This window comes from Heptranchias perlo, chromosome 39, assembly GCF_035084215.1.
Source record: "Heptranchias perlo isolate sHepPer1 chromosome 39, sHepPer1.hap1, whole genome shotgun sequence".
NCBI lineage: Eukaryota > Metazoa > Chordata > Chondrichthyes > Hexanchiformes > Hexanchidae > Heptranchias > Heptranchias perlo.
In genome coordinates this window covers 8,459,563-8,484,946 of record NC_090363.1, presented here as the reverse complement: position 1 = coordinate 8,484,946, position 25,384 = coordinate 8,459,563, and positions in this window count along the sequence as shown.

Genomic DNA, 25,384 nt, shown 5'->3' with positions numbered 1-25,384 from the left:
CCATTACAATGTATTTCTATGAGGAGAGGAAAAAACACAAAAAGAGGTCGTTGGCTTGACAACGAAGGAATCTTATCTGTCGTTTCATAGTAATTGGTCTGGTATTTGGCCATAACAGTATTATTATTCATAATACTAATCATCACCATCGTTATAATAATAATCATAATAATAATTGGAATACGGGCTCTTGAACTCAGTCCCCAGGTGAAAACATCGATCAGAGCAATGGTGTCATATTATACAGACGAAGATAGTGATTTATTTCAGTAATGTCATAAGATAGAAATATCTGCGCTTGGGCCCTGTTGCACAAGGTTAAGCTAAAGATGGGAGTTTGAATACTTATTTTTCTCTGTGTCATCAAGATCCGCGAAAAATAGTGACAGCGTGTGAGTTTGAAACTCGATTTCAATTTTGTTGGCGGGTGTCAATTACGGGAAAAGTGGGCACTCCCCTTCTTTCGTAGTAAATAGAATTGCACCCAACAAACCATTTACTGCCCAATGAACAAAAACAATCGTTTTTCCACTGAGCTTCAAGCCCATACCTTAAATAAAATTGAGCTATTTCTGCGCAGGTAAAAGTATGTTCTCAACGGGTCCTAAATTAAACTCTGAAAAGTGCATAATTTGAAGCAAATTTGGCGAAATGTATAAAGCGATTTCCCTCCTAAACAATAAACACCTAAGTGTGTTTCACATCATCATTAACACCCTGAATTGTACATTTTCCACTTACAGAAGATCGGAACGAAAGAGAGTAAGGTAAAGTACCTTCCTTGAGCATTAAGGGTAAATTTATAAATGTTATTAAAAAATTCAAGGCCATAGAGCAGAGTAGAGATTTTTGTAAAGATAAGCAGAGTGTGTCTGGAAGGGACAGAGAGTATAATGGTAATAGTGCATCGGTGAATAAGGTCAAATCAGGGAAAAATAGTAAAAAGTTAAAATTAAAGGCGCCTTATCTGAATGCACGAAGCATTCCTAACAAGATAGACGAATCAATGGCACAATTAGAGATAAATGAGTTTGATCTAGTAGCTATTAATGAAATATGGTTGCAAAGTGAGGAAGGTTGGGAACTAAATATTCCAGGGCACATGACTTTTCGAAAAGACAGACACAATGGAAAAGGAGGGGGTTGTGCATCGCCTTACTTATAAAGGATGATATATAGACAGTAGTGAGAAAGGATCTTGGCTTGGAAGATCAGGACGTAGAATCAATAGAGTGGAGATAAGAAATAACAAGGGGCAGAAAACACTGGTGGGAATAGTTTATAGGCTTTATAACAGTACTTACACTGCTGGGCAGAGGATTAATCAAGAAATAAGAGGAGCTTGTAACAAATGTAATGCAATAATCGTGGGAGGATTTAATTTTGATATAGACTAAGCAAATCAAAATGGCAAAAGTGATGTAGAGGACGAGTTCATGAAATGCATTCGAGACAGTATTCTAGAACAATATGTCGTGGATCCAACCAGCCAAAAGGTTACTTTAGATCTCGTCTTGCGTAATGAGTCAGGCTTAATTAGTAATCTCATCGTAAGGGATCCTCTGGGGAGGAGTGATCATAATATGACAGAATTTCACATTCAGTTCGAGAGTGACCTACTTAAAATTGGACTGTCAAACCTAAACAAAGCCAATTACATAAGTGTGAGGGCCAAGTTGGCTAAGATTGATTCGGAAATTAGATTAAAAGCTATGATAGTAGATAAGCAATGGTGAATATTTAAAGAAATATTTCATAACTCTCAATGAATATATATTCCATTGATGAATAAAAACGCCACGGGAAAAGTGATCCATCCATAGCTAACTATATAAATTAAGGATATTATTAGATTAAAAGAAGAGACTTATAATGTTGCCAAGAAGAGTAGTAAGCCTGACGATTGGGAGTTTTAGAAACCAGCAAAGGATGACCAAAAAATTGATCAAGAAGGAGGAAATAGAATATGAGACTAGCAATAAATATATAAACAGATTGTAAGAGCTTCTACAAGTATGTCAAAAGGATGAGAGCAGCCGAAAGTAAACGTGGATCCCGTAGAGGCTGAGACAGGAGATATTATAATGGGGGATAAGGAAATGGCAGAGACATTGAACAAATAATTTGTATCAATCTTCAGAGTAGAAGACACAACAAACTAGAAATAGTATGGAACCAAGGGTCTAATGAGAGTGAGGAACTTATAGTAATTAATATTAGTGAAGATAAAGTATTGGAGAAATTCATGAGACTAAAAGCTGAAAAATCCCCTGAACCTGATGGCCTACATCCTACGGTTCTAAAAGAGGTGGTTGCAGTGATAGTAGATGCCTTGGTTTTGATCTTCCAAAATTCCATAGATTCTACAACGGTCTCAGTGGATTGGAAGGTAACTATTGTAACACTCCTATTCAAATAAGGAGGGAGAGAGAAAACAGGGAACTACACGCCAGTTAGCCTGAAAGTAGTCAGGAAAATGGTGGAATTCATTATTAAGGACGTGGTAACGGGGCACTTAGAAAATCATAATATGCTTCGGCAGAGTCAACATGGTTTTATGAAAGGGAAATCGTGTTTGACAAATCTATTAGAGTTTTTTTGAGGATGTAACTAGTAGGGTAGATAAAGGGGAATCAGTGGATGTAGTATATATGGATTTTCAAAAGACATTCGATAAGGCGCCACACAAAAGGATGTTATTCAAGATAAGGGCTCATTGGGTTGGGGGTAATATATTAACATCGATAGAGGATTGGTTAACTGACAGAAAACAGACAGTAAGAATAAACTGGCCATTTTCAGGTTGACAGGCTGTAACAAGTGGGATGCCGCACAGATCAGTGCTTGGGCTCAGCTATTTATAATTTATATTAATGACTTAGATGAAGGGACCGAGTGCAATGTATCCAAGTTTGCTGATGATAAAAAGCTAGGTGGGAAGGTAAGCTGTAAGGAGGACACCAAGAGCAGCGGAATATAGTCAGGTTAAGTGAATGGGCAAGAAGATGGCAGATGGAGTATAATGTGGGGAAATGTGAGGTTCTTCACTTTGATAGGAAGAATAGAAAAACAGAATTTTTTTAAAATGGTGACGCACTAGTAAATGTTGATGTTCAAAGGGATTTAGGTGTCCTTGTACACGAAACACATAACGTTAATATGCAGATACAGCAAGCAATTAGGAAGGCAAATGGTATGTTGGCATTTATTGCAAGGGGGTTGGAGTACAAGAGAAAGGAAGTCTTGCTGCAATTTTATCTGGCATTGGTGAGACCTCACCTAGAGTAGTGTATACAGTTTTGGTCTCCTTACCTAGGGAATACTTGCCTTAGAGGCATTGCGACGAAGGTTCTTGGGGTTAGAGGGTTGTCCTATGAGGAGAGATTGAGTAGAACGGATCTATGCTCTCTGGAGTTTAGAAGAATAATAGGTAATCTCATTGAAATATATAAGATTCTGTGAGGACTTGACAGGGTAGATGCTTAGAGGCTGTTTCCGCTGGAACTAGGGGCCATGGTCTGCTGATAGGGGGTCAGCCATTTAGGGATCAGATGAAGAAAAATTTCTTCACTCAGAGGGTTGTGAATCTTTTGACTTCTCTATCCACGAGGGCTGTGGGCATTCAATCGTTGAGTATATTCAAAGCTGTGATCGATAGATTTTTGGACTCTAAGGAAATCAAGACTTACGGTGATCGGGAGGGAAAGTGGATTTGAGGTCGAAGATCAGCCATGATCTTATTGAATGGCAGAGCGGACTCGAGGGGCAGTATTGCCAACTCCTACTCCTATTTCTTATTACTTTTAGAGTTCATGCAGCAAACAACGGGTATATGTGTAGTTTGGCTGGATCAAATAATGCGCTGATATATCTGGTAGTTTGGGGACACATTTACATCGCACTAACTGAATAAAAGTTCCAGACTTAAGGGCGTTTCCTATCTACTGTCTGGCTGTAATTGTAATTGTCACAGCACTACAGCGTGAGGATAGTTTAGGGGATTCGTTTAAAAAGGATTCCAGGTGGATGGATTTAAGCAGTGGAAAGTAAAATCACGTAGATTACAGGCACGGAACACTGGAGGCGAGATAAAGATGGATATCTGCAGACAGTTCAGAAAAAACATAGCAATAAAATTGCAAACTATCCCAAGGCAGAGTGGAATCTACTACAAAGTTGGGAATACGTATATTGCATTTAAGAACATGAGAATATAAGAAATAGGAACAGGAGTAGGCTATTCGGCCCCTCGAGCCTGCTCCGCCATTCAATCAGACCATGGCTGATCTTTGACCTCAACTCCACTTTCCTGCCCGATTCTCATATCCCTTGTTTCACCTAGAGTCCAAAATACTATCCATCTCAGCCTTGGTAATATTCAATGACTCAACATCCACGGCCCTCCGGGGTAGAAAATTACAAACATTAACAGCCCTCTGCGTGAAGAGATTCCTCCTCATCTCAGCCTTGAATGGCCACCCCCTTATCCTGTGATTGTGCCCTACTTCTGGACTCTCTAGCCAGGGGAAACAATCTCTCTGCATCTACCCTGTCAAGACCCCTCATAATCTTATGTGTTTCAATGAGACCATCTCTAAATTTTCTAAACTCCGAGAGTATAGGACCATTCTACTCAATCTCTCTTCATAGGACAACACTCTCGTCCCAGGAATTAATCCAGTGAGCCTTCATTGCACCGTCTCAAAGGCAAAGATATCCTTCCTTAGATAAGGAGACCAAAACTCTATGCAGTACTTCAGGTGAGGTCTCACTAAAGCCCTGTACAATTGTAGTAACTCTTCCTTACTATTGTACTCCAAACCCTTTAAATAAGGGCCAACATGTCATTTTGTTTCCTGATTGCCTGTTGTACCAACATACTAACTTTTTTGTGTTTCTTGGAGTGCTTCCTCGATCGGTATGTTCCCCGACCAACAATGATAGTGTTAAGAATGCTTTTTTACATGTAATAGTATAGACAGAGGCTGAAGTCCTATGCCTGTATGCCAAGAACGATTTCATTCGCAGTCAAATTCTTTGGATTTATTAAGGGTTAAATTAATCTGAACATACTCACGGCCATTCATCGAGATAAATCAGTCACGGAAGGTGCACACGTTACAGCTTCCAAATGCCTGCATTCTTCACCTCCCAACTCACAGTGCAATGGTCTTGTGTTTAAGCTTAGATAAGATGTCATTAGATCACTTCCTCCAGGACGCTTCTTCCACTCTGAGGAGGCATACTTCATTTACAGTGAATTATATCTACTAAAACGGAGCATCCAAGAAAGGTTTGGTAAATTCTCTGATCTGGTTTGATGAGGGGATAGATATTTATCTTTTGGTTCCACTACAAGAAGTTGACCACGTTTAAACTCAAGCTTCTAATAGCTCCAATAGAGACAATGCCCCGTGTTCGGAATAATGTGGGGCAAGGAACAGACTCCAAAGGAACAGTGTGTATAAGTCAATAGGGTTAATTTTAACGTTTGGCGATAGTTTAAAACGAGGTATATCAGATTAGCCGCCGCTATCACCAGCCCCGATTTTCCTTTCTATTGAAGTCAATGGGGAGAAGAATCTAATTATTAATGGGTGCTTATTTTCTGTGTGATTTTACTAATATTCTTCTAATTACAGGTCTGATGTGACTCGACTGTTCCAACTTTCCACCCCAGCACAGAACAATACCAAATAATTTGCTTATTCTAACGGAATGTATTAGTGTTATTTTATATTTACTTCATGACTGTCGGGTATTGTATGCAAGTTTGATTGTACGGTGACACATGATTTAGAAGTTATTGCAGTGAATGTACTCTGCTTGTAAAGAAGGACATATCATTTCCTCCTTCCAAGGGGGTGGAGGTGGGAGGAGTTTGTCAGGAAGTGCTCTGGAAATTGCTTTAAGTGTGTCCTCAAAATGCAGATCCAATTTAAATGTGTCCTCAAAATGGAGTCAGTGGTTAGACTGAATGCTGGCAAATCAAAGGATTAGTGCTAATTAAAACCTGGAAGGCGTATGCAAACAAAATATTCCTTAGCAGTGATCGAAATCAAGCCATTAAGGCCATCGACCCGAAGATGGCTCATTACAGGAATATCAATTTGCCATGCCTTATTTGGACATGTATCACACAGATTGGTCAATTGAATGGAAAGGGGGCTTCTTGCAAAACAAGTTTATATAAGAGGACGTCTTAACATGCCTTTGGAATTCTTTTTCACTTGTTTTTATTTTTGTTCTAATTTTTAGTAATCTTTACCTAAGGTATATTTAGTGGTGTCTCTGTTAAAGGTAGAAAGCGCATCACTGAGAAAACAAGAAAGAGAGAGATGGAAGTTGCAGCAGTCAGATTGTTCGGCTACACCAGACAGTTACAGGCAGACATAACTTAGTCACATAAAGTTAAAGTTTTTCTAAATTGATGGGAAGTGAGACTTAAACTATGTATTCTGGATATGGTTACTCCTGAATAAGATGTATTTTGCAGGAGCTGCGGATCCAACAGCAAATGGGGGTAATTTTTATGTAACATTCAATGGAGAGTAAAATCGGGTGCGGTGCAAAACCAGCCCGTCAGTTTCCCGACGGGAGGATCAGGTTAAAATTGCCCCCCCCCCTCTCTCTGCAGAAGCAAGTATATCACGCCGACGTCCTAGAAGCCAACACCATCATGTCTGGGGAAGGTGAGCAGCCAGCTCGAACACGAAGCCGATAACAATGAATTCTAGAAGAATTGCTAACTGCCAATACAGAGACTCCACGCTATCCAATAGATTGGCTTGCTACTATTAACTCGTCAGCCAGCGTAGAAGTGTAATCCGAAATTAATCCCATCAATTTGCATCAATCTCAGACAATGACGATGACTCGATAATCAGCCAACCAGATAATACGAAATTACTGTAATTCAACTGAACCGCCTTTGTAATCTCTTTTATTCATTTCGCTAGTTATCCTGATCTACAGCTAATGCTTAAGTTTGGGCGTTGCTAGTTATGATTCTGAAGTTAATAAAAGATTGTTGGTGCATGAGTTGTCTGACTTCTTCTTTCATGATTTGTCAAGATAAGGGTTAATTTACTCACTCAGCAGTTTGTGTGTATATCCTATTTGGTGGTTGGAAATGCCAACGTGAATAACTTCCCAGCCAAACCTAGGTATCATTCACTGTTAGGCATAGGCTAGGTAGTAAACCGCAGATATTACTTTGGCAATGCGTTAAGGTAAACGGGTTATGGATTGGTCTGGTGCCTTCACCAACCTTTGTGGGATACCGATCCCACTGTTATTATTAGACTACACACCCTAAAAATCTATTACTGGAACCGTAGGTCCCATTGCATATCAAGCCTCCAACATCTCTACAATCAATGTTCATTCTATCACAAGATCTCTGAGTTTAACTTTGGACTGTCTCATAATATCTGCTCTCTGTTCTCTGTTTATGACCAAGGCACGTCTTTCCAAATCTTTGCAGTGCCTATGTAACCTGAATTTCATCTGTGTTCGTTCACATGTTAGCTGCCGTTTCTGTCTTGAGCCCATTACCTTTCTTCCCTGGTTACTCTCTTTGCCTCTCTTTAGCCTTCCTCTCCTAACTCCTTCTATTCCTATCATCCAGTTATGCCACCCTTAATTTCTGCCCTGAAATGAACTTCCCCCAATCCCTACTCGAACCCTTCACTCTACCTTCCTACTCTCCTACCACCATCCATAGCTTGAGTGTCCCGTAGCTAAACCCACAGCTACGCTCGGTGCCTCTCTCGACATTCTCTAAAAGTCCCATTGGAATACCCGTCATTGATTCCTTGCGTGCAGCATCTCCAACTACCCCATCCTCCTCTTTCAGCGGCCTTCCTGCCCAGCGTGCCTGTTGGAGACTAATGTTGCCAATCGCTTTTCCATCACGACCACAGCACACAACACTGCCGTTCAGAGCCCCACAGCAATGAACTAAAATTGCCACTCTCCTGATTTACCTCCACAATGTCTGTTCACTCACAAACAAGACCCATGCCATCCATAACCTTATTATTGACATCCTGGCATTGACGGAAACGTGGCTCACAAGTGGTCACACATTGGTCCTTACTTAAGCCTTCCCGCCTGGCTCCACCTTGCCATCTGCCACACCCAAAATAATGGTAATGTGACCATTATCATTAAATCACTAATTTGTCTCTCACTCTATTCCTCTGGTATTAATTCCTTCAAGGGCCTCACCTTGTTACACACCTCTTACTTCCTTTTTAAACTCGTCATTCTCGACCGCACCCCAAGTTCCAACCCAAATGTATGACCAAATAGCCTATGCCCTTTCCTCCCTCAGCATCTGCACTGAGAGGTTCTTGGTCTTCCGTGATTTCAATCTGCATTTAAATTCTCCTTGGCCGCTCTCCTCCGGTTTCAGTGTCCTCCTATCTTTCCTTAACCTCTCCCTCCATATAAACTCTTGAATTATAATCACAGTCTCCCCTCGACCTTGTTATCTTACAATGTCCCTCTGCCCCCACGGTCTCGCTCCCAGCCAAGGCTATCTCTCACCACTTTCTTGTATCCCCCAAAACCCACACCACATGACCCCTGCTAACACCACTTCCTTATGCAACCGTCCTTCGAAAAGAAAACTTTCCCATCGTCACTTACAATTGCTTTTTGAAGCTATCAATTGCCTAGCCTTTGGCTTTCCATTCGCCGCGATTTTCTGCAACTGTCGATCTGCTGAACCAATTCCCCTCTTCACCTTTCAGCACTTTTTCCCTGCAAAAGGCCTACTATCTCCAATCCTGGTTGTTCCCAATGGATTGGTTCCCATTTTCGATCACTCAAGGTCAAGCGACGTAAAATTGAATGTACCTGGTACACAATCAATTTAGCTATCGATGACAAGATCTGGATGGACCACATGAAGCGCTATCGGTCTCACTTTGCTCTGCCAAAGCAGCTCAATACTTTAGTATCGTCCTGGAGATCAACGATAACCTCCACTATCAAGCATCTCCTTAAACCATCTACCTTGTCCCTCCACCCTTATCTCTGACAACATGAACGTCTGTATCACTAAGATTGAGATCAGCTATTCATCTGTCTTTACTGCTTTCCGCCTCCCCCTTGCCCACAAAGGCAAATATCCCCCTTTCCCAGCCCTCGTGTTCTTTTCAATTTTCTCTTGTATCTCCCCTCAAGCCTTCTCCGAGATCATCTTTTCATGATATCCATCTGTTGCACCCTTTGCCCTGTTGCCACTTAACTGCTGACCATCCAAACTTATGTTCCTGATCCGCATGCTAGCTGATTTTTTAAATTATTCTCTCTCCTTCGGTACTTCCTTCTCCTTTCTAAAATTAATGTCATCACCCCACTTCCAGAAAATATTCTCCATCCCTCTGTCCTTCAAAACAATTGTCCCAAATCCAACCTTCAGTTTAAAGTCTTGGAATGTGTTTTCCCTCCCAATCCATGGTAATTATTTCCACATCTGCACGTTTGAACCTCTCCAATCAGGTTTGCGCCCCTGACATACCACGAAAATGACCCTAATTAAAGTCAACACGGTGAACATGGTGCCCTGTACCTCCTCGTCTTCCTCGACTTTTCTGCAGCTTTTCATGCGATCAACCAAACCATCTTCGTCCAATGCCTCTCCTCCATTTTACAGCTCATTGGGACTGTCGTCACATGGTTCTACTCTTACTGTTCAATTGTAGCCAGAGCATTTCCATCAATTGCTTGTCTTCCTGCCTCCACACTGTTAAATCTGTAGTTCCCCAAGGATCTATATGTTGACCGGAAGTCACCGGTTAACGGTTTTAGCTTAGTACACAGAGGAAGAGTCAATTCTCTCTTAATTCTCAATTCGCTTTATTAACGTTATTAGATCATGTACATACCGCATATACGTCTAGTTAGATATAGGCATGTAGTTTACAGCAGGTTATACAGGTTTATACTCAAACTAGGATTTAAACGCACACCCACTAGGTTTCTCTATTAATACTCCCCGAGTATCAAGCTTTAAACGCACACCCACTAGGTTTCCTGACGACACTCCCAGAGTGGTCCCAGAATAGAAAGGATATTATATTACCCGGAAAGGAGAGACGCTGCTGGCCAGGCAATTCTCCCTCTTACTCCCGACGTCGTCTCCACGTCCTTGACGCAGGGTTCCTACTTCCACGAGGGTTAGTTTCCAGAGTCTCCCAGAGTCTCCTTCACAAACAAAGACACACCAACAAAAACACACACACTCTCTCTCTCTCTTGCTCACAAACAAACAAAGACACACACTGACTCCAAGCCAGCAACTCCTCAGTTTTTATTCCCCAAGTCTGTCTTTTCGAACGATGCTGTCTTCTCCGGTTGGCTCAAAGTTGCTGGAGTGACCGATGTCATCCCCTGATTGGCTCTGTTCCAAGGGTTCAGGTAGCACACCGTCCCTTTGTCTCTCTAAGAAGCGGAACGAATTCAAACCGGTTCTGGCCAGTTCAGACCAGTGACTGAACTCCAGGTCACCTCAGTTCAAAATGTCAGTGTCTTTGTTAGCACTTTGAATCCAGCTCAGCAGTCTTCTGCAGCCTCTGGCCAACATATCCGTGCCCCTTTTCAATTCTCCGTGCTGATCCATGGTATCATCACTTACAGCCATGGGCCTCTTGCCCCCCACCCCCCTCCCCCCATGCGGATATAGGATGCCCCTCCTTCTGTCCACCTCTTGCACCAAGGCCTCCAATGCATCAGCAGAGAAACTTGAAGCACGCATTCTTGCAGGCCTGGTACAAACTCAGATCGGCAGGTTGGTGAGGTCTGGTATGCGGATTAGAGGATTTGCGATTTAGTAATGTGCAACCTTTATTCAATGTTTTAACATAACTCAACAGTTGTAAACATAGAGATGGGACCTGCATCTGTGTTTTCCATGTGTGATGTCTAGACTCCGTTCAGACTCCGTGCAGACCGGTATCTTATTTTTTGCAAATAAGATTTGCAGCCTGCCTTTGAGAGGGGCAGGCTACCTTTAAGGGGGCAGCCTGCCTTTAAGAGGTGCGAGCAAATGACGCGATACTTGCACCCCCCCTCCCCCACAGAAGTGCGAACCTGGTGCAAGGTCTGATTGCTGCGCTTGGATGAGGTAAGTGACCAGGCAGCACGAATATCTCGTGCTGCCTGCATCGGAAACACTGGACGCGGGTTGATCATGCACCGTAATGCCCGCGTCCAGATTCGGGCTGTATTCAATTTAATTTCTCTGGTTCACAGCCAACATGCACCTTGCACACCTATCCTGTGAATTTCTGAGCAATCATTTTCATTGTCTGAGAATCGCCATCACAGATCCCAGTCTTTCGCTAATTTGATTCACTCCACCTAACATCAAGAAACGGCTGAGTTCACGAGACACATCAGAAACTAAAGGCCCCGCCAAAAGATCTCGCTGCTTGAGTTCGTTCTGAGGGGCGTCCGAGACCCAACTATAATCATCTGCTTCTTAAATGGCCTACCCTCCATCCTAACGTCAGAAGTGGGGATGTTGGCTGATGATAGCACAGTGTTCAGCTCCATTCATAATCCTTCGGATAATTAAGAAGTCCATGCCCGCATAAAAAAAGAATTGCACAATACCCAGGCTTGGGCTAACAAGTGGCAAGTAAGGTTCGCGCCACACAAGTGTTAGGCAATTACTATCCGCAGCAAGAGGGAGCATAACCACCTCCATTTGATAATCAGTGGCATTACCAAAGTCGAGTCCACCGTCAGCAACATCCTGTGGGTTACTATTGACGAGAAACTGAACTGGATCACCCACATAAATATCTTGGCGAATAATAGCAGTTCAGATGCTGGGCATTCTGTGGGGGATGGCTCACCCCTGACTTTCCAAAGCCTAACTAAGACCGAGAAGGAAAAGTCAGCAGCGTGATGGAATTATCTCCAATTGCCTGGATGAGACAGCTCTAATAATCAAGAAGCTCGACTCTACCCAGAACAAAGCAGTCTGCTTGATTGGCTGGCCATCCAACACCATAACATACACTCCCTCCACCATCGGCATACTGTAGCTGCTGTGTGTGCTACCAATAGGATGCACTGCAGCAACTCAGCATGGCTTCGTCGACAGCACCTCCGAAACCCGCGACCTCCAACACCTAGAAGGACAAGGGCAGCAGGTGTGTGGGGTCACCATCTCCTCCAAGTTCCTCAACAAGTCACAATTTATCCTGACTTGGACATATATCACCGCTCCTCCACTGTCGCTGGGTCAAAATCGTGGAACTGCCTTCCAAACAGCATTATGAAAGCACGTTTAGGACGCGGACAGCAGCAGTTCAAGAAGGTCCATCACCACATTATCAAGGGCAACTAGGAATGGGGAACAATGACCGGCCTTGGCAGGGACGCACACATCTCGAGAATGAATGAAACAATACAAGGGAACTGTATCTATATTTACGAGAATCCTTGACCCTACTTCATCTAACCCTATCAACATATTCTTACTACTTTAGCGTTTCTCTTCAGTTAAACCGCTCGTTGCTCTCCACCACTCTCGAAACGAGTCTTTAACTGCCGAGTTTTCTGTTAGATGCAGCAGTCACCTTCCTTGTCAAAAGCATACAGGGAGTTGAATTGGTGATCCCCTCAATCCGGGCACGGGCATCGAGGTGTGCGATTAGCCAGTGGCACCTACGCAGCCAGCACATTAGATTGGTGCTACAACTTAATTTAGCTGATAGATGCGCTGCGTGGAGCTCCAGCTGCGTAATTCTCTCCATTTTCTCCGTTCACTCCACTTCTCACCAACAGGGGACAGGGGCACACGCTCCAGTGAGTCACTCGCACCTCTTAAAGCCAGGTTGAACATAAGAACATAAGAAATAGGAGCAGGAGTAGGCCAAGCGGCCCCTCGAGCCTGCTCCGCCATTCATGGCTGATCTGATCCTAACCTCAAATTTAAATTCATGTCCAATTTCCTGCCCGCTCCCCGTAACCCCTAATTCCCTTTACTTCTAGGAAACTGTCTATTTCTGTTTTAAATTTATTTAATGGTGTAGCTTCCACAGCTTCCTGGGGCAGCAAATTCCACAGACCTACTACCCTCTGAGTGAAGAAGTTTCTCCTCATCTCAGTTTTGAAAGAGCAGCTCCTTATTCTAAGATTATGCCCCCTAGTTCTAGCTTCACCCATCCTTGGGAACATCCTTACCGCATCCACCCGATCAAGCCCCTTCACAATCTTATATGTTTCAATAAGATCGCCTCTCATTCTTCTGAACTCCAATGAGTAGAGTCCCAATCTACTCAACCTCTCCTCATATGTCCGCCCCCTCATCCCCGGGATTAACCGAGTGAACCTTCTTTGTACTGCCTCGAGAGCAAGTATGTCTTTTCTTAAGTATGGACACCAAAACTGTATGCAGTATTCCAGGTGCGGTCTCACCAATACCTTATATAACTGCAGCAATACCTCCCTCTTTTTATATTCTATCCTCCGAGCAATAAAAGCCAACATTCCGTTGGCCTTCTTGATCACCTGCTGCACCTGCATGCTAACCTTTTGATTTTCTTGCACTAGGACCCCGTGATCCATTTCTACTGCAGTACTTTCCAGTTTCTCGCCATTAAGATAATAACTTGCTCTCTGATTCTTCCTGCCAAAGTGCATAACCTCACATTTTCCAATATTGTATTGCATCTGCCAAATCTCCACCCACTCACCCAGCCTGTCTATATTCCCTTGTAGATTTTTATGTCCTCCTCACTCTCTACTTTCCCTCCCATCTTTGTATCATCTGCAAACTTTGATATGTTACACTCGGTCCCCTCCTCCAAATCGTTAATATAGATTGTAAAGAGTTGGGGACCCAGCACCGACCCCTGCGTAACACCACTGGCTACTGGTTGCCAGTCTGAGAATGAACCATTTATCCCAACTCTCCGCTTCCTGTCAGATAACCAATCCTCCACCCATGCCAGAATATTAACCCCAATCCAGTGATTCTTTATCTTGAAACAATAATGCCTTCTGGGAGTCTAAATACACTACGTCCACTGGTTCCCCTTTATCCACCCTGTACGTTATGTCCTCAAAGAACTCAAGCAAATTTGTCAGACATGACTTCCCCTTCATAAAGCCATGCTGACTTTGTCCTATTAAATTATGTTCATCCAAATGTTCCGCTACTGTCTCCTTAATAATAGACTCCAAAATTTTACCCACCACAGATGTTAGGCTAACTGGTCTGTAAATTCCAGCCTTCTGCCTGCTACCCTTTTTAAATAAGGATGTTACATTAGCAGTTTTCCAATCTTCCGGGACCTTTACCGAGTCCAGAGAATTTTGGAAAATTACTACCAAAGCATCCACAATCCCTACTGCCACTTCCCTCAAGACCCTAGGATGTGAGCCTTCAGGTCCAGGGGATTTATCCGCCTTGAGTCCCATTAATTTACTGAGTACCGATTCCTTAGTGATTTTAATCGTATTTAGCTCCTCCCCCCCCCCCCCCCCTAGAGCCCCCTGTTTGTCCAGTGTTGGGATATTCTTAGTGTCCTCTACCGTAAAGACTGAAACAAAATATTTGTTCAGCATTTTTGCCATCTCCATGTTTCCCACCATTAATTTCCCGGTCTCATCCTCTAAGGGACCTACGTTTGCCTCAGCCACCCTTTTTCTTTTTGTATAACTATAGAAACTCTTGCTATCAGTTTTTATATTTTTTGCTAATTTATTTTCATAATCTAAATTCCCTTTCTTAATCAATCCTTTAGTTACTTTTTGCAGTCTTTTGAAGACTTCCCAATCTTTCATCCTCCCACTAAGTTTGGCTACCTTATATGTCCTTGTTGTTAGTCGGACACTATCCTTAATTTCTTTACTTAGCCACGGATGACTGTCATTTCTTTTACACCCATTTTTCCTCAGTGGAATATTTTTTTTTGAAAGTTGTAAAATAACTCCTTAAATAAACACCACTGCTCATGTACCATCTTACCCCTTAATCTATTTTCCCAGTCCACTTTAATCAATTCCGCTCTCATACCATCATAGTCAGTACGCTTGTTTGAGAACCAACTTTCTCACCCTCTAATTGGATATGGAATGTAACCATGTTATGGTCACTCATTCCAAGGGGATCCTTAACTAGGACATTATTAATTAATCCTGGCTCATTTCACAGGACCAGGTCCAAGGTTGCCTGCCCCCTTGTAGGATCAGTTACATACTGCTCAAGAAATCCATCCCTAATACACTCAATAAACTCTTCCTCAAGGCTGCCCTGCCCAATTTGATTTGTCCAGTTAATATGATAGTTAAAATCCCCCATAATTATAGCTGTTCCCTTATTACATGCCCCGACTATTTCCTGATTAATACTTCTTCCAGCAGAGTTGAAACTATTAGGAGGCCTATATACTACGCCCACGAGTGTTTTTTCCCCTTATTATTCCTTATCTCTACCCAAACTGTTTCATTATCCTGATCCTTTGTCCCAATATCATTTCTCTGTATTACAGTGATTCCTTCCTTTATTAACATAGCCACCCCACCTCCCCTTCCTTCCTACCTGTCCTTTCTGATTGTTAAATAACCTGGCATATTTAATTCCCAGTCGTTGTCACCCTGCAGCCATGTTTCTGTAATGGCCACAAGATCATACCCATACGTAGTTATTTGTGCCGTTAACTCGTCCATTTTGTTACGAATGCTACGTGCATTCAGATAAAGAACTTTCAAATATGTTTTGTGACACTTAGTTCCTGCTTTTTCCTTTTTTAACACTTTACCTTTTACTCCATACCTTCTGTCCCTTCCTGACACGCTTTCCTCTGTCTCCCTGCTCAGATTCCCAACCCCCTGCCACAGCTTTGATTCCGGGTTAATCGCCTTAAGCTTTCTAGTTTTTATTTTATCTGTCGTGCCGAAAGTACATTTTCTTTCCGCTGCTGTACGCTTTTCCCTCTCACTTGTTCTTGAACAACTGTTCGTACTATTTGTATTGTAGATTTTCCCTGGGTCTTCCCCTCTCTTGCTGCTCTCAATTTTATTCCCTTCTGACTCCCCGCTCAGGTTCCCATCCCGCTGCCACTCTAGTTTAAACCTTCTCCAACAGCACTAGAAAATACCCCCGCGAAGACATTGGTCCCGGTCCTGCCCGGGTGTAACTCGTCCCGCTTGTACAGGTCCCACCTTCCACAGAACCGGTCCCAATGTCCCAGGAATCTAAATCCCTCCCTCTTACACCATCCCTGCAGCCACGCATTCATCCTGTCTATTCTCCTGTTCCTGTACTCACTAGCACATGGCACCGGTAGTAATCCTGAGATCACTACCTTTGAAGTCCTGCTTTTTAATTCATCTCCTAACTCCTTAAATTCACCTTGCAGGACCTCATCCCTTTTTTTTACCTATGTCGTTGGTACCAATATGGACCACGACTACTGGCTGTACACCCTCCCCCTCCAGAATGCCCTGCAGCCGCTCCGTGACATCCTTGACCCTAGCACCAGGGAGGCAACATACCATCCTGGAGTCACGTTTGCGGCCGCAGAAACGCCTATCTGTTCCCCTTACAACTGAATCCCCTATCACTATAGCCCTGCCACTCTTCTTCCTCCCCTCCTGTGCAGCAGAGCCACCCTTGGTGCCCCGAACCTGGCTCTTGCTGCTTTCCCCTGATAAGCCATCTCCCCCAACAGTATCCAAAGCAGAATATCTGTTTGAGAGGGAAATGGCCCCAGGGGACTCCTGCTCTACCTGCCTAGTCCTTTTACTCTGCCTGACGGTCACCCATTTCCTTCCTGCCTGTGTAATCTTTACCTGCGGTGTGACCACCTCACTGAACGTGCTATCCACGATAGTCTCAGCATCGCGGATGCTCCACAGCGAATCCACCCGCAGCTCCAGCTCCGAAAGACGGTTAGCCAGTAGCTGCAGCTGGACACACTTCCTGCATACATGGTGGCCAGGGACACTGGTCGTGTCCATGACTTCCCACATAGTGCAGGAGGAGCATATCACGGGTGCGAGCTGTGCTGCCATGACTTGCCTTAGACTCTCAGACTCTCCTCCCGCTCTAGGTCTCTCATTTTATACTGTGCTCACCTCTCGGACTCTCCTGCCTCACCTGTGACGTCTCACAGTCGTTGTCTCTTGTTGCAGGTCTGCTGCTGCTTTTATTCCCCAATCTCAGTCTTCTACTCTCAGGTCCACTGCCGCTCTGGGGAAAAAGTGAGGAAAAGCAAGGCAAAGCAGCACCTCCTTCCCCCACTTCACTGAACACCCACACGTACCAAACTCTCCGTTCACACAGTGTTCTCCGCACACCGTACTGTTCGCACTGACAGGCCCCTGTATTTCTACAGTTTGTGACTCAGATGAGTCAGGCCTGCCCCACCTTCAAGTACCAGTTTAATCGAGTTTACCAATTAATTTGCTACAGCAGCTCTCTCTGCTGAAGCCTGACAGAAACTTAAAAATTTAAACTTTAAAATTGAACTTAAACAGTTAATAGCAATTGAACTTAAACAGTTGAAAGCAATATGCACTAGATTTTAAAGAGATTAACCCTTAAACTCCCACAAGAGATTAACCCTTAAACTCCCACAAGTCCCAAACTCTCCGTTCACACTGTGTTGTCCGCACACAGTTGCACTGCTTAAAGGCAGCCTGCACCTCTTATTTGCAATAAATAAGATACGAGTCCACACGGAATCTGAACAGAGATCAGACATCACACAGATGCAGCTCCCGTCCCTCTGTTTACAAACTGTTGAATTACGTTAATACCTTGAATAAAGATTGCACACTACTAAATCCCACATCCTCCAATCTGCATGCGAAACGCCAGCAATCTTCCGATCTGAGTTTGTGCCAGGCCTGCGAGAGTGCGTGCACCAAGGTTCTCTGTTGATGCACGAGAGATCTTTTTGCAAGAGGTGGACAGAAGGAGGGGCATCGTATATCTGCATGGGGAGGTGGGGTTGGGGGTGGGGGCAAGAGACCCTCCAAACGTATGCTCAAGCGGCAGTGGGAGGCCGTAGGGGACGCATTCAATGCCAGGCGCATAGCACCACGTACATGTATGCAGTGCAGGAAGAAGTTCAGTGCTTTGACACAACAGGTCAAGGTGAGTGTAGTCAACTGTCAGGTGGCATCTCCAACCAATCCCCATGTCCCTTGGTGCCTTTAATATCTAGATATCTATCAATCTCTGTTTTGAATGTACTCAATGACTGAGCATCCACAGCCCTCTGGGGTAGAGAATTACAAAGATTCACCACCCTCTGAGTGAAGAAATTCCTCTTCATCGCAGTCTTAAATAGCTTACCCTGTGTTCTGAGACTACGACCCCTGGTTCCAGATTCTCCAGGCATGGGAAACATCCTCCTTGCATCTAATCTGTCGAGCCCTGTAAGAATTTTGTATGTTTCAATGAAATCACCTCTCATTCTTCCAAACTCTAGAGAATAATGGGTAGTCTACTCAAACTCTCCTCATACAACAATCCCGCCATCCCAGGAATCAGTCTGATGAACCTTCGTTGCACTCCTTCTATGGAAAGTATATCCTTTCTTAAGTAGGGAGATCAAAATTATTCACAATACTCCAGGTGCGGTCTCACCAAGGCCCTATATAATTGCAATAAAACATCTTTATTCCTGTACTCAAATCCTTTTGTAATAAAGGCCAACATACCATTTGCCTTCCTAATTGCTTGTGCAACTGCATGTTAGCCTTCAGTGACTCATGTACAAGGACATCCAGGTCCCTTTCAACATCAACATTTCCCAATTTCATACCATTTAAAAATACTCTGCATTTCTGTTTTTCCTACCAAAGTTGATAACTTCACATTTTTCCACATTATATTCCATCTGTCATGTTTTGCCCACTCACTTAGCCTGTCTATATCCCCTTGAAGCCTCTTTGCATCCTCCTCACAACTCACATTCCCACCCAGTTTTGTGTCATCGGCAAACTTGTAAATATTACATTTGGTCCCGTTATCCAAATCAATGATATAGATTGTGAATAGCTGAGGCCAAAGCACCGATCCCTGTATTACCACACTAGTCACAATCTACCAACCCAATAAAGACCTGTTTATTTCTACTCTCTGTTTTCTGTCTGTTAACCAATTCTCAATCCATGCCAGTATATTACCCCCAATTCAATGTGCTCCATCTTTATTCCCCAACCTCCTGTGTGGGATCTTATCGAAAGCCTTCTCAAAATCCAAATACATCAAATCCACTGGTTGCAACTTATGTGTTCTACCAGTTACATCCTCAAAGAACTCTAATAGGTTTTTCAACATGATTTCCCTTTCATAAATCCATGTTGATTCTGCCAAATCATATTGTTATTTTCTATGTGTCCTGTTATCACATTTTTTTTTATTCGTTCACGGGATGTGGGCGTCGCTGGCAAGGCCGGCATTTATTGCCCATCCCTAATTGCCCTCGAGAAGGTGGTGGTGAGCCGCCTTCTTGAACCGCTGCAGTCCGTGTGGTGACGGTTCTCCCACAGTGCTGTTAGGAAGGGAGTTCCAGGATTTTGACCCAGCGACAATGAAGGAACGGCGATATATTTCCAAGTCGGGATGGTGTGTGACTTGGAGGGGAACGTGCAGGTGGTGTTGTTCCCATGCGCCTGCTGCCCTTGTCCTTCTAGGTGGTAGAGGTCGCGGGTTTGGGAGGTGCTACAGACTTGTTAGCCTACCACTGATGTCAGGCTAACAGGTCTGTAGTTCCCTGTTTTCTCTCTCCCTCCTTTCTTAAATAGTGAAGTTGCATTTACTACCCTCCGATCTGCAGGATCCGTTCCAGAATCTATAGAATTTTGGAAGATGACAATCAATGCATCCACTATCTATATAGCCACCTCTCTCAAAACCCTGGGATGTAGATCATCAGGCCCTTGGGATTTATCGACTTTCAGTCCCATTAATTTGTCTAATACTATTTTTTTACTAATACTAATTTCCTCCAGTTCCTCATTCTTGCCAGACCTTTGGTTCTCTAGTATTTCGGGGAGATTTTTTCTGTCTTCTTCCGTGAAGACTTGCAGGGAAAGATAAGGAAGAAAATGGATGCTTTTATCAGATACCGAAAGCTCAATACTGCAGAAAACCTAGAGGAGTATTGGAAGTGCAGCGGTGAAATTAAAAAGGAAATTAGAAAGAAACGAGAACACGTGAAAAAATATTTGCAAGTAAAATCAAGGAAAACCCAAAGATTATAAATACATAAAGAGCAAAAGGATAACTAACGAAAGAGTAGGAGCTATTGGAGACCAAAAAGGTAACCTGTGTGTGGAGGCAGAAGACGTGGATATGGTACTTAATGAATACTTTGCGTCTGTCTTGACAAAAGAGGGGGACACTGCAGAGATTGTAGTTAAATAGGAGGAGTGTGAAATATTGGATGCGATAAATATAGCGAGGGAGGAAGTATTAAGGGGATTAGCATCTTTGAAAGTAGATAAATCACCAGGCCCGGAAGAAACGTATCCCAGGCTGTTAAGAGCAGCAAGGGAGGAAATAGGGGAAGCTCCGAGCATCATTTTCCAATCCTATCTGGCTACAGCCGTGGTGCTAGAGGATTGGAGGACTGCTAACGTTGTACCATCCTTTAAAAGGGGAGAAAGGGATAGATTGAGTAATTACAGGCCAGTCGAGCTAATCTCGGTGATGGGCAAATTATTGGAAAAAAATCTGAGGGACAGTATTAAACGTCATTTAGAAAGGCATGGATTAATAAAGGGCAGTCAGCATGGATTTGTTAAGGGAAGTTCGTGTCTGACTCACTTGATTGAATTTTTTTAAGCGATGATGAGGGAGGGTCGATGATGGTAGCGAGTTTGATGTAGTGCACATAGATTTTAGCAAGGCTTTTAACAAGGTGTCACATGGCAGACTGGTCAGAATAGTAAAAGACCATGGGATCCAAGGGAAGTGGCAAGCTGGATCCAAAATTGGCTCAGAGGCAGGAAGCAAAGAGTAATGGTCGACGGGTGCTTTTGTGAATGGAAAGCCGTTTCCAGTAGGGTTCCGCAGTACTAGGACATTTGCTTTTTGTGGTATAGATCAATGATTTCGACTTAAATTTGGGGGAATGATTAAGAAGTTTGCAGATGATGCAAAAATTGGCTGTGTGATTGATAGTGAGGAAGAAAGGTGTAGACTGCAGGAAGATATCAATGGACTGATCAGGAGGGCAGAAACTTGGCAAATGGAATTCAATCCGGAGAAGTGTGAGCTAATGCATTTGGGGTGGGCAAACAAGGCAATGGAATACACAATAAATGGGAGGATACTGAGATGTGTAGAGGAAGAGTGGGACCTTGTAGTGCATGCCCACAGATCCCTGAAGGTAGCAGGATATGTAGATAAGGTGGTTAAGAATGCATATGTGACTCACCTCCTGACTCCCCAAAGCCTTTCCACCATCTACAAGGCACAAGTCAGGAGTTTGATGGAATACTCTCCACTTGCCTGGATGAGTGCAGCTCCAACAACACTCAAGAAGCTCGACACCATCCAAGATAAAGCAGCCCGCTTGATTGGCACTCCATCCACCACCCTAAACATTCACTCCCTTCACCACCGGCGCACTGTGGCTGCAGTGTGCACCATCCACAGGATGCACTGCAGCAATTCGCCAAGGCTTCTTCGACAGCACCTCCCAAACCCGCGACCTCTACCACCTAGAAGGACAAGAGCAGCAGGCGCATGGGAACAACACCACCTGCACGTTCCCCTCCAAGTCACACACCATCCCGACTTGGAAATATATCGCCGTTCCTTCATTGTCGCTGGGTCAAAATCCTGGAACTCCCTTCCTAACAGCACTGTGGGAGAACCGTCACCACACGGACTGCAGCGGTTCAAGAAGGCGGCTCACCACCACCTTCTCGAGGGCAATTAGGGATGAGCAATAAATGCTGGCCTGGCCAGCGACGCCCACATCCCGTGAACGAATAATAAAAAAAAAATATGGCATACTTGCCTTTATTAGCCGAGGTATAGAATATAAGCGCAAGTTGGTTATGCTTAAACTCTATAAAACACTAGTTGAGTCACAGCTAGAGTACTGCGTACAGGTTGTGGTCACCAGTTTACATGAAAGATGTGATTGCACTAGAGAGGGTCCACAGGAGATTTGCGAGGATGTTGCCAGGACTGGAGAATTTCAGGTATGAGGAAAGATTGGATAGGCTGCGGTTGTTTTCTTTGGAACAGAGGAGGCTGAGGGCGGATTTAATTGAGGTGTATAAAATTATAAGGGGCCTAGATAGGATGGATAGGAAGGACCCATTTCCCTTAGCAGAGGGGTGAATAACTAGAGGGCATAGATTTAAAGTAATTGGTAGAAGAATTAGAGGGTAGCGGAGGAAATGTTTCTCACCCAGAGGGTTGTCGGGGTCTGGAACTCACTGCCAGAAAGGTTGGTAGAGGCAGAAACCCTCACTTCATTTAAAAGGTGCTTGGATGTGCACTTGGAGTGCCATAACCTCCAAGGCTACGGACCAAGAGCTGGAAAGTGGGATTAGGCTGGATAATTCTTTTTCGGCCGGCACAGACACGATGGGCTGAATGGCCTCCTTCTGTGCCGTAAATTTATGTGACTCTATGATTAGTGAGCAACGCATCGGAAACAAAGATTTGCAGAAATAAAAGTGCGCAGAGGTTACTAAGCATGTGGAGCAACATATTTGATGGGGAACTACAGCGAAATAAATTACGACATTCATGCTGGACCACGTGATTTCCAGTAACAGCGGGAAAATCGTTCCAAAACATATTTAATTTTTCTCACTGCAGAGATGTGATTCTATATTTTAATACAGAACAGAACGGAAATATTAGCCTGCCTGTGTTTCATTGCATCCACGAGAAAGATAGAGGTGTAGTTAAGACCTGTCCAGTTTATATTAAATACATGCAATGATCAAACTGCACAGCTAGTGATTCAGTTCCCAATGGGCAAATACAGGGTAACATTTTGTGTTGGACCTCTTTTTCCAATCTGGGGTGCTTCAAAGTAAGTCTGGAATTTAGGACTGGGGACATAAATTTACATTAATAAAAATGCTAGTCTAAAAGGCAAAAGCAGAAAACCATTGGAGACATCCAATATACAGTTAGATGCTATGAATGCAGAATTAGAGGTTAAGAAAGATTAAATTCGATTCATCCATTGAGCTTTTATCCTCCATGCCTTGTCTTGTGTTTGAACGTGAAGGGTCGCAACTGAAGTATAAACATATCTTTCTGTGGGAGACGGATCGTGTCTGCTCTTTCTCTGCTCTTTCACCTCAAAGCCAGATTTTCAAAACAAATGTGCTGTCACTCCCAACCAGGGAGAATAAGCATACTTCCTTATTTTTTTCCTACTGGAAGAATCGCATTGACCAACAGTTGACATCCAAGTCGTGTTTCAGAATAGGACAATATAAACTAAATGGTACAATTCTAAAAGGGGTGCAGGAACAGAGAGGTCCGGGTGTGTATGAGCACAAATCTTTGAAGGTGCCAGGTCAGGTTGAGAAAGCGGTTTAAAAAAACATACGGGATCGTGGGCTTTTAAATAGAGACATAGAGTACGAAAGCAAGGAATTTATGAAGAGTCTTTATAAAACACTGGTTCGGCCACAACTGGTGCATTGTGTCCATTTCTGAGCACTGCATCTTCGGCAAGAGGTGAAGGCCTTAGAGAGCGTGCAGAAGAGATTTACTAGAATGGTTCCAGGGATGAAGGACTTCAGTTACGTGGAGAGACTGGAGAAGCTGGGGTTATTCTCCTTAGAGCAGAGAAGGTTGAGAGGAGATTTGATAGAGGTATTCAAAATCATGAAGGGTCTAGACAGAGTAGATGGAGACAAATTGTTCCCATTGACAGAAGGGTCAAGAACCAGAGGACATAGATTTAAGATGATTGGCAAAAGAACCAAAGGCAACATGAGGAAATACAGAGAGTGGTTACGATCTTGAATGCACTGCCTGAGGGATTGGTGGAGGCAGATTCAATCATGGCGTTCAAAAGGGAATTTGATAAGTACTTGAAGGAAAAACCATGCAGGGCTACGGGAAAGGGGCGGGGACGTGGGACTAGCTGGAATGCTCTTGCAGAGAGCCGGCACGGACTCGACGGGCCAAATGGCCTCCTTTCGTGCTGTGACTATTCTATGACTCTATGCTTCTATGAATTGTTAACCTTACTGTTGTCATTTTACTTCTAAGTGACGACCAGAAATGTAACATAACCGTCCTTGAACAGTGAACAAATGCTCTCCACCTAGCAGATAATGAGCCATAGGGACCACGAAAGTCTCCGGTTCTATTATTGATATTTGCTGAGTTCGCTTTTCACAAACAATGCAGCAACAACAACATTACAAATTGCTTCAGAGCTCCTGGATCAAGTGGAAAGAAGTCAGGGTTCCTAATGAACCATTCGATGGTCGCTGCTACAAACTAATCACCTGTCTAGATATACATGAGCACAAGACCTCCACCGTCGAAAAGCCTGCTGACACTCACTTCCACGGGCCACATATGAATAATGTGCTACTTTGGTGCGATGCCATAGGGTCGAACAGTCGTGTTCCAATAGGAATCAACGCTTTCAAGAGAGGAAAGAACATTTGATGAAAGCACTGTCTCAATGTGTGCTCAGTGCAGGTAGAAAAAAAAGTGCATTCCAATAGATTGATAACGAATGCAACAGTTTGACAGTTTTTCCTCCGAATAGAAATCTAAAACATTGTTGCCTCCAGTGTGACCTTGGCAACATTTTTAGCGTTTGAAATTGCAAATCAATGTGGAAAGGATCAGGTTATATTTTGTTATCCTCACGGTGAATGACAACTGGCCTGTGTGTCTTTCCTTTTGTTCCTATGGAAATATGTTGATATTCACGTATCCAGACCGATCTCCGTCCAAAAATAAAACAATCAGATTGCGTACAATTCACTAATAGTGTGCATACATACAGGCAAAAATGGTGCGCAGGCGTGGCCACGCCTATATAAACGAGAAACATTGTTTAATGTCAAATTTTGACATGCCCATTAAACCCCGTGTTCATAATATACACCATGTTGACATGAAGAATCAAGATACGATGTTGCTCTTTTTCTAAAAACAAGTACAACTAGAAAATGTATTCTGTTGGTGGCCAAGTATTAAATGTTTATTGCTTTTAATGTGAAGGACTAAAGGAAACTGGCAAATTAAACAAATATTAGATCAAAACACAACATTTAGAAATTTGTCTTGGACGGTCGCGCAAAACGAGCGGTATCGCATCGTTCGCCTGTTATACACGCGGCCCAATATTCAGCTCCATTGCAGTTAATGGAATGGAATATCGGG